The 11428-nt window shown below is 37.5% G+C and overlaps 1 non-coding gene across 1 annotated transcript; it reads right to left on the reverse strand.

The window, feature by feature from the left end:
• Nucleotides 1-3169: 3169 nt before the first annotated feature.
• Nucleotides 3170-3272, reverse strand: LOC112773443 (small nucleolar RNA R71). The gene has a single exon (XR_003187993.1). It is a non-coding gene; the product is annotated as a small nucleolar RNA R71 (small nucleolar RNA).
• Between the last annotated feature and the right edge of the window lie 8156 nt (nucleotides 3273-11428).

The raw sequence follows: 11428 nt of genomic DNA on the forward strand, positions 1-11428 counted from the left end.
ATAATTTGAGCCAAACTCATACCCAAAGTGATGAGAATTCATAATAGCAAGAGAAAATAAAAACAAAACTAGTAAGAACTAATAAAAACAAACTCCTAAAACAAGCAAAAACTAGCAAAAAATCATATTAACATATATACAATAGCCAATAATATAACACCAATGCAACTCCCCAGCAACGGCGCCATTAATTTGATGGCAAAAATTTTTGTTGGTCTAGAATTTCTCTTGTAGAAATTAGAACTTTGTTGTAAGCATAGCTCCAAACCAACAAACAACTCTCACATCAAATTAAATTTTTGGTTGTCACAAGTAACAAACCCCAAATAAGAATTAACCGAAGTATTTAGACTCCGGGTCGTCTCACAAGGAATTGCAATGAAGTGTATGATTATTGGATATGAAGGAACAATGGGGGGTTTTGATTGATAAGAGGGCAAGAAATTAAATGACAAGGAAAGTAAATCAAGCAAATAACTGAAGAAAGCAAGTAATAAAGAGAAACATTCATGGCAAGAATTGAGATCATAGGCTTTCTATCCTAGTCATGCAATGATTAGTTCATCTTATTTAGTCAACTCCAACACATAGGGAGAAAGTCAAACAAGATTAATCAATCATATCACAATAATAAACAAGAATTTATCTTATTTCGTCATCTCCAACATTGGAAGAAGATATAGGTTATCTTCCATGAGAGAAAGTCAAACAAGACTAGTTAATCTCAATCCAAAAGTCCTAATCAACTTACTAATAGAATTAGCAAAAGATTAGAATCAATGGAAATCATATTAACTAACAACTCTAGATCACCAACATAAGTTGGGTTTTCATGACTCAAGATTGCCTAATTACTCTCTCCAAGTCAAGAATGCTCAAAATCTACTCTAAGATCCTTCCAAGCATTTTGCTAAACACTTAGAAGGCATAAAAGGAAAGCATAATAAATGACAAGAAATAGTAAAATCTACCAACTATCAATTGCAAGGAAAGTAAATCACTCCTCAAATCAACAATTAAAAGAACATCAAACATTAAATTGCATTAAAAGTAAATCAAATCTAACAAGAGCATCCATGAACATAAAAGAGAAATTAACATGAAAACTAAGAGAATTAAGTAGTAGGGTGATAAACCCATATTTCATGAGTTCTTTTGTGCCTAATTTGAGTGATTTATACAATCCTTCACCTACTTATTCACATTAATTGTATGGTTTTACTTTCCCTTCCTTATTATGTGATGTAAATGAAAAACATGTTTCCTAAGCTTTAAAATTAATTAATTTAATTACCTTTATTTCCATTCATTGCCGTGATTAGTGTGTTGAGTAGTTTCAGATTTTCTAAGGCAGAATGACTTAAAGGATGGAAAAGAAAACATACTAAAATGGAAGGAGAAAGCAAAATGGAGCTTTAAGGAAACTGATATCAACGCGATCGCATGGATGACGCGATCGCGTGCCAAGCACGAATCAGTAGCGACGCGGCCGCATGACTGACGCGACCGCGTGGCAAGGAAAAGCTCCGAATGACGTGACCGCGTGACCCACGTGGACGCGTGACAGAGGCCACATATCAGATTTTACAGAATACGCCCCCAGCAAATTCTGAAGCCCTTTTTGGCCCAGATCCAAGTACAGACAGCATAGACCAGAGGTTATAAAGTGTGGGAATGCATCCATTCAAAGAGAGCTCGCAATTTTTGTTACTTTCAATGATTTAGATTTAGTTGAGAGGGAGATCTTCTCTCTTTCTCTCTTACGATTTAGGATTTCTTCTTGTTTTAAGAGTGACTCTCAATCCAGGTTTTATATTTCTTTGTTTTAAACTTCCCTTTCACTTTATTTATTTATTTCAGTATCTGAGTTGGCTATTTACCCTTATAATTGGATCTAAGAATTCTTCCATGTTGCAGACTGTTATTTGATCTACCCATTCTTTTATATTTTGTCTTTAATTTGATGCGCAGTTTCCCCATTCCCATTTACCTTCTTGTAGTTTAAGCTTCTATCCTTTAATTACTTGCAATTTAAGTTTCTGTTCTTTATATTCTGCATTTTAATTTCTGTTCCTTTAATTTCTTACAATTTAAGTTTCCTGCCAATTTACATTCTGCAATTACAATTTCAATCTGATTTAGCTCAACTAGAACAATTCTCCAATTAACATTGATCAACCAACCAATCCCTGTGGGATTCGACCTCACTCTACAGTGAGTTTTTACTTGACGACAAGTTCAGTGTACTTGCCGGTAGAAAATTGTTGAGAGACAGTTTTCGGGACATCACGTTTATGGCGCCGTTGCCGGGGATTGGTTTTGTATTGACAATTACTAAATCGGAGGAGAACTAGATTGAGCATTTTTCTTTTCTTTTGTTAATTGAATTTCAATTTCTGCTGTTACATTTACTTTCTGCAATTTTAGTTGTTTCTCTTTATTTTTCTTTATTTCTTTAATTTCCAGCAAAACTAATCCACTGACTCATTAACTGTTTGATTAATTGCCTCAATTGCTCTAACCACACTTTTTCATTAATTGTGAAATCTTCACTTGCTGGTCGCTGCTTGTTTTGCTACTTGTATTACAGGTAGAAGAGGGGTTTCAACCTCTTTTGACAGCGAACCAAAAAGAACCTTTCTGAGATTAAGGAAGGAAGCAAGAGGAAAGAGGGCTATTGGTGCAGAGGAAGAGGAGGAAGACTTGGATATAAACATGGAGGATGATATGGAAAACCATCACGAAGGAGAGGTGAATAATCATTCCAGAGGAGGTGGAGCCAACCCTGCTAGACAAGAGAGGAGAGTTCTAGGCTCTTACATCAATCGAAACCCAGGAAACTGTGGCAGCATCATTTAAAATCCAACTATCCATGCTAATAATTTTGAATTGAAGCCTCAGCTCATCACTCTCGTGCAAAACAATTGTTCTTTTGGAAGAAGTGCCCAAGAGGACCCTAATCAGCATCTTACTACATTCCTAAGGATCTGTGATACAGTTAAATCTAATGGTGTTCATCCTGACACCTATAGATTGTTACTGTTTCCATTTTCTTTGAAAGACAAAGCATCCAAATGGCTAGAATCATTTCCCAAAGAAAGCTTGACAACCTGGGAAGATGTAGTGAACAGATTCTTAGCAAGGTTCTACCCCTCCACAAAAAGTAAATAGACTTAAAACTAAAGTGCAAACACTCAAACAGCAGGATGGTGAAATCTTATATGAAGCCTGGGAGAGATTCAATGATCTGACAAGGAAATGCCAACTGATATGTTTAATGAGTTAGTGCAATTGCAGATCTTTTATGAAGGGCTTTCCTATGAATCAAAGAAAGCTGTAGACCACTCATCTGGAGGATCCCTTAACAAGAAGAAGACCATTGAAGAAGCCATTGATGTTATAGAGACAATGGTTGACAATGAGTATTTTTATGCTTCAGACAAAAGCAACAACATGGGAGTCATGGAATTAAACCATATGGATGCAATCTTGGCCCAGAATAAGATGATCACCAAGAAATTAGCTAAATTGACCAAGCAAATGGAGAAGAATCAGGCTACAGCAATTCATACTCAACCATCACCTCAAGGAGAGTTGGACACAGAGGAAGGAGTTAACTAGGAGGAAGCCAATTACCTTGGAAATTCATCTAAGCAAGCTCATGATCCATATTCTAAAACCTATAACCCTAGTTGGAGGAACCACCCAAACTTTGGGTGGGAAAACCAACAAAACCAAGGTCAAGACCACAAACCTCACAATCCCAACAAGTACACCTACCAATAATCTAATCCAAGATCATATCAACATCCGTATAACAATTCTTCCTAGCCACCATACCAAATCCAAAATAACCACTCTCAACATCCCAATCTCAGTCAACCGTCACCACATGACGATGACAGAATGTCCAAAATTGAAGCTATGTTCGCAAACCTTTGCAAGGATGTCCAGGATAACAGGAATTTCAAGGAAGAAGTGAGAAATAGTATGAAAAGCCGAGGAGAGACCATTAAGAAGCTTGAATCTTAAGTAGGGCATCTCTCTCAGCAGATTCCTAAGTCCACTGATAGTTTCCCTAGTGACACTAAGAAAAATCCAAGAGGGGAAATGAAGAAGGTGAGACGGGAAGAATGTAAGGCAATCACTCTTGAAAATGAAGAAATCCAGGAAGAAGATACCAGAAAGTCAACAGAGCATAGCCAAGGAAGTTCCCAAAGGAATTTAGAGGAAAAAGAACAAGGAAATGGACCTGTATAGGGGAAAGAACCAACAAGGAAGGAAATGTTGAAACCTTATGTGTCAAGGGCACCATTTCCCCAGAGACTCAGGGGAGGTGAGAAAGAAAATTCATACTCAAGATTCCTAGACATGTTTACATCCCTCAGTGTCAACATTCTCTTCATCAAAACTCTCCAATAGATGCCTACATACATCAAGTGTATGAAAGAGTTGCTGACCAAGAAAGGAACCTTGAAAGGGGGACAAACAGTGATAATGAACATGGAATGTAGTGCCCTCATCAATAAGGACTTACCTCTGAAGAAAAAAGATCCGAGGAGCTTTCATATCCCATGTGCCATAGGAGATATAAGGATTGACAGAGGATTCTGTGATCTAGGAGCTAGCATAAATGTGATGCCTTTGTCTCTCATGAAGAGGTTGCAAATCAATGAGTTGAGATCCACGGATGTAATCATCCAATTGGCTGATAAGACTCAGAAGCAAGCTGAAGGAGTGGTCGAGAATGTATTGGTCAAAGTGGGAAATTACTTCCTCCCCACTGACTTTGTTGTTTTGGACATGGAAGAAAGTTACCTCCATCCCATCATTTTGGGGATACTGTTTCTAGCTACTGCTAGAGCGCTCATAGATGTGAAACAAGGAGAGTTAATACTGAGAATACATTATGAAATCTCACCTTCCATGTTTTCAAACCTACACCTGAATTTGAGCCAGAACCTAAAGAGCTGAAGAATGATCACAGCAAAATGTGTCTGGAGGAAAGCAACAGTGAACCGGAAGCAGAGCCCCTGAAATAATCCTTAGTGAACAAGCAAGAATTTCAAGAGATACAGCAACCAAGGGAGTTCAAGAAATAGCTGAAGCCACAAGAATCAGGAAAAGCAGCTAACAAGGACCTCCCTAATACAAGAGTTACTGGAGAACAGCAAGAAGAAGCGAAAAGAGTTGTGAAGAAATTTCCAAGGGGATGGAGAAACAAGAAGATTCCTACATAAGGTTTTTCCCCTGGAGACAAGGTGATATCAGCCCACCATCCACCAATCCCACCCCTATTCCAACCATTCTATCCTAGTTACCTCAAGTTTTCACAATCAGAAAGGTCTTTTCCTTGGAACATGCAGAAATCATCAAGGAATCAAGTGGAGAAAGCTTCACTGTGCGAGGAGAGGACATGAGGCATTACAATCCACTATGACAGAGACCAACCGTCAAGCTAATGACCCTAAAGAAGTACTCCATGGGAGGTAACCCATGCTTTAGTTTATTACTTTCATTGCTTTGATATGAATAATCACTGGTGTACTAACTTGAATTCAAGCTTTCAGAGACAGAGTGAACACTTACATATGATAGTTTGAAGCATATGATCCATCTTTAAGTTTGGTGTGCCTACAGGCACCCTAAAATGTTTTTCAAACAGTAATGATCATGTAGCCATCTTAATATATGCCTAAATATTTTCTTGGAATATATAGCCAAACATTAAGTTTGGTGTTCTATATATACCAAGAACATAAGTGATGAGAGTCAAATTTGATTTAAGTCTTGAATTTCATGAAAGTATAACCATGTTTTACATTTTACATTCTTTTAGTTCATGTTTAAAGATAGAGAATTAAGTGTTCTTATGATGATTTAATGATAAAAATGTTAAGCACGGCCAACATCATTTCGTAAGAAGTTATTTAACCAATTTTCTTTATTTTCAATTTTATTGTTGCCACCTTCATTGCTTCTGCCGCCAAGAGTGGAGTGTGATGTTTTTGTTTCGTTGTGATTAATAGGTACATGGGAGAAGAGATTGAAGAAAAGGACAAGACAAGCTAGGGCACGGTCATCCTAGTGGTGAAAATGGAAGTCACATGTCCTTGGAAGAGCTCCTTGGGAAGAAAAATTTTGCACATTGGTTGGATAAGTGTGCCTCCTTTAATGACCGAACCTACCCCCCCCCCCAAATGAAGAGGCAACTTTTGTCCTCATTCAACTTTACATGCACACCCTTCATTCTCAACCTTTCACAAAGAATCCTAACCATCCACTCTCCATCAATGGTTACTATATATAGCCCTAAGTAGACCAGACCTCACAACTCAAGTTTCCACCCTTTTTCACTCATAAACTCGGTCTTGTGTTCCTAAAAGCTCAAATTTATAATTGTGTCCTTTTGTGCTGCAAGTCACTCTTGTTCTATTTGTTTTCATAGACTTTGCTTCACTTTTTAGCCACCTTTTCACCCCAAATTGCACTACACTAGCGATTTTCATCACTACTTCTCTACCTTTACTCTGCCAAATACAAAAATAACCATGGCATCATCAGGCCACAAAAGAAGAAAAAGAAAAGAGCCTGCTGTTGAAGAGGAAAGAACTGGATTTGATCAATAGAAGTTCAAATCAGCATTTCATGAAATATAATATATATGGATGAACTACAAGAGAATCTTGCCAGAAATCCCTTTTCAGCTGCTCGAAGGTGAATACCCAGAAGTAAGAGAGAAAATAAGAAAAAGGAAATAGGAGGCACTCACTAGCCCGATCACCAGAATCAATGCCAACATCACAAGAGAGTTTTATGCTAATACAACGAGGTTGGACACATCTATTCCCACTACTTACAAAAGCTATGTAAGGGGTGTGGAGGTTGATTTTAGCCCGAAGAGCATCATGAGGATTCTGGGCCTAAGGGCAGCACATTTTGATGAGTTTGGTTATTAGGAGAAAATAAATGGTAATCCAGATTATGATGAAATTTCTAATGATATCTTTGTGATTGATACTGATTGGAAGAGGGATGCTTATAGAAAGCACAAACACCTGAGAAGGAAGGATCTCGCCCTTGAAGCAAAAGGGTGGTATGAACTTATAAGAAGATCAATTTTGGGCACTATAAACTGATAAACCCCAATTTTGTGGTTTATATTGTGTAGAATTTGGGGAGTTTTGTCAATATTTTCCACACTTATTCACAGAAATTGTATGGTTTTGTGTTCTCTTCCTAATATTTTTGCATGATGGAAAACATACTTCTTTTGCCTTAAAATGCCATAAGTTGATCCTCTTTTATTACCATTCGATGCCGTGATATGTTTGTTGAGTGATTTCAGAGTTTGTAGGGCAGGAATGGCTTAGAAGAGAGAAAGAAAGCATGCACAAGTGGAAGGAACATGAAGAATTGGGCTTTGGGAAATCAACTGCGACGCGCATGCGCACTCCACGTGCACGCGTGGGTGCAAGGAGCTGGGCATGGCACGCAAAAAGTGACGCATCCACGTGGATTGGCAAAATTCCCATCGACGCGCACGCATGCTTGCCGCGTACAAGTGGATCGCGAAATTCAGGCGACGTGCACGCGTGAGTGACGCATACGCATGACGAGCAGCACGTGACTTCATTAAAGAAAGATTGGCTGGCGATTTATGAGGCTCAGCAGGCCCAAATTCAAGTTAATTCTGCATGGAAAAGAGCCAGGAACTCTAGGGGAAAAAGGAGGATCATTCATTATACTCTTAGACATAATTTTGGCTAGTTTTGGTTTTTGGTTCTTCTAGAGAGAGAAACCCTTATTCCTCTCTAGATCTAGTTTGATTTGACCTTCCCTTGTTGAATTCTGAATTGGGTTTTGTTGATTTCTAGTTTTGATTACTTAATTTGAATTTTCTAATATAATTTTGTTGAGATCTTGTGTTAGATTTATGTTTCTTGTTATTTCCCATTTTCTATCCATATTATGAACTTTGTAGATCTTGAGTTTCTAATGATACATTAATGTTTCCCATGATTAATAGTGTTGTTTGAGTGACTTTCCATTGATAATTGTTAGTGGGTACTTTCAATTTCCAATTTAATTTCAATTTGAACATGTCTTTTACTAATGCTTACCATGTGTTTGATGAAATGTTTTCCTTGATTATGTAGTAGTTTCCTTCACTCTTGGCCTAGGCTAAGAAAATTGGGTAAACTTAAGTCATTGGGTCTAATGGATTTGTTGATTTGAGAACTCTTAGTGGTCAACTTGATAACCATTGACACTAGCCTACTACTAAGTCAATTAGTAGCTAGGTTAACATCAATCCAGTTGAAATACTTCAAGTATAGAAGTAAACATAATGAGCTTGGTTCTTCACAATTATCAAGACATGGTTATTAGACAAGGATGGTTACCCCAATACTTATGCCTAGCCAAGAGTTGCTTTTATTATTCATATTTGAAACCCAAAAATTTCAATTGCTTAATTCTAGTTATAGTTACTTGTTTAGTTTTAGAGTAGAATTATATTGGATGATCTCTTATTAGTTTGAAATTGCTCATACCTTGCTTTAGTTACTTGATTTAGTTTCTTGCACTTTAAGATTTCTTGCTTGTTAAGTTTATTAGTTTAATTTCTTGATCATGACTTCCAACCCTGGATTTCTAACCAATGTTGATGCACATATTTACCCATTCCTTGTGAGACGACCCGAGGTTTGAATACTTCGGTTTACTTTTATTGGGGTTGAACTTGTGACAACCAATTCTTTAAAATTTGATTCGAGGATTATTTGTCTGTTGAGAGCTATACTTGCAACGTGAATATTTTATGAAATTCTAGACTGACGATAACCCTTAGTTATTAAATTTTTGGCACCGTTGCTGGGGAATGGTTGAAACGTATGCCTTGATATTGGTTATGTGAATATGTGAATAGTGTAGATAGTTTACTTGCTTTCAGTACTTAGTTATAGTTTAGATTTCTTTTATACATGTGCTATGACTCCCAAGTTTGATGACTCGGTCTTAACCGGACTCTAGCTTAGCTGAGCTTGACCTTGAGATTAAAAGAACTTTGTTACACACTTGGCAAGCTAGACGGCGGTTGGACTATACGGCTAGTACTTCGGCCTCTCTTGAGGAGCATACAGAATCACTAGAGGGAACCGAGAGTGACTTAGAGTCCGTGATAAACCACTATTTTATGGTTTATCTTGTGCTAATTTGAGGGGTTATTATCAAGTCGTTGCACACTTATTCATACTATTTGCATGGTTTTACAATTCCTTCCCAGATTTTATTCTATGATTGAAAACATGATTCCTAGACCTTTAAATTGCATATTTTTTATTCCCCTTTATACCATTCGATGCCGTGATCTGTGTGTTCAGTGTTTTCAAGCTTTATAGGGTAGGAATGGCTTAGAGGATGGAGAGGAAGCTTGCATAAATGGAAGGAACATAAGAAATAAAGGAGACAACCAGCGAGCATCGACGCGCACGCATGGCTCACGCGTGAATTGGATTTTTGCACGGTGATGCGTATGCGTGCCTGACGCGTATGCGTGACAAAGAAGTTCGCCAAACGATGCATGACGTAGCGGAAATTGGCGAGTTAAGAAATTATTATAAGAGATACGTTGCAAGTACAGTCCTTAACCAACCGAAATTTTGTTTATCAATCTAGAAGGGTTGTCACAAAAATTAGAATTAAAATACTGGGAGTATGAATCCTAGGTCGTCTCCCAACGAGTTGCAGAAAGGTGTGCTATTTTATTAATCAGATATTTTCTAAAATGGTTTGAGTTGATAAATAGGAAATTAAATCAGAGAAATTATGTAATTTTAATAAAAACCTTTGCTGGGAGTAGATTAGTTGAAGCCCTATTCTTGTTGGAGTACTCTCAAGATTAATTGATAATTGAAGGTTGTTCTGCTTAGTTATCCCTTACTAGGTAGAGGAAAGTCAAGCAAGTTGGAAAGCTATTTCTATTCACAAGTTCCAATCCTCCCTCTTGGAAAGGATTAGTGTCAGTGACTAGAGGACAATCCAACAATAAACCCAATTACAATTTTTCTCTTGAGCATTCCAACTCAAGGTCCTCCTTTCAATCAACTCCCAATCAAGTTATGGAACTACTCACTCATTATGAATGTAAACTTCACAACATAAGAAAGGAAAATAAAGAAAGACATGATAAATAATAATCAAAAAGATCAATTAAAAATAAAAGTAGTTCTTGTATTAATAAATTCTAAAAATAATCCAATAGTAATTTTGAATAAATTGAAGACATGGAAGAGTAAGAGACAAGTAAGGAAACAAACTAGAATGATGAAGTTCTGACGGAGGAAATAACTCTTCTCAATATCCCAATCCAAAAAGCAATAAAATCAAAATCCTAAGAACTATGGATGTGTAGAGAGAAAACCTAGAGGATGAGTAAAATCAGATCTAAAACTAAAACTAGATAGAATGAATGTTGTCTGTGGTCTCTGCATGTTCCCTGGCTCTAATCTGCTTTTCTGGGCCGAAAACTGGGTCAAAACAGGGCCCAAAATTGCCCCCAGCGAATTCTGCAGATTCTGCAGATCGCGCACGTCACGCGATCGCGTCATCCAGCGTTTTGCCTTGCCACACGTGCATGTCGTCCATGCCTTCGCGTCACTTATGCAGTTTCCAATCCGCGCAGTCGCGTGAGCCATGCGTCCGCGTCACTGCAATTTCCTCTATGTCGCGCGGTCGCGTGAGCCATGCGTCCGCGTCACTTCTCGCTGGTCATCTCCTCAATTTCTTGTGTTCCTTCCATTTTTGCAAGCTTCCTTTCTAATCTACAAGTCATTCATGCCCTATAAAGCCTGAAACACTTAACACACAGATCACGGCATCGAATGGAATAAAGGAGAATTAAAAATACAAAATTAAAAGTCTCTAGGAAGCAAGTTTTCAACAATGAAGTATTTTTAGGAAGGAATTATAAATGCATGCTTATCATATGAATAAGTGGGTAAAGATTTGATAAAACCGCACAATTAAGCACAATATAAACCATAAAATAGTGGTTTATCAACCTCCCCATACTTAGTCATTAGCATGTCCTCATGCTTAGTTGAAGGAGATAAAATAAATGAGTAGGAACATGTAAAACTCATGCAATGCAATGCAACCTATATATGTGAATGCAACTACATGATTTTTGTCTACTTGGTCAAAAGTAAATAAGCTCTTCAAGACAGTTACAGATCAAATTCCACTAATTTAATTCTTATACAGTAAGAACAGATAAAAATGCAAGAAGGTAGCTCATGAAAGCAGGGAACATAGAATTTAAGTATTGAACCCTTACTGATGATGTATGTACGCTCTAATCTCTCTGGTGTATAGGGTAATCACTCTATCCTTCTCTAATCATGCTTTCTAGTTTTTGTTTTTCACC

The sequence above is a fragment of the Arachis hypogaea genome, chromosome 18 (assembly GCF_003086295.3).
Source record: "Arachis hypogaea cultivar Tifrunner chromosome 18, arahy.Tifrunner.gnm2.J5K5, whole genome shotgun sequence".
Classification (NCBI taxonomy): Eukaryota; Viridiplantae; Streptophyta; class Magnoliopsida; order Fabales; family Fabaceae; genus Arachis; species Arachis hypogaea.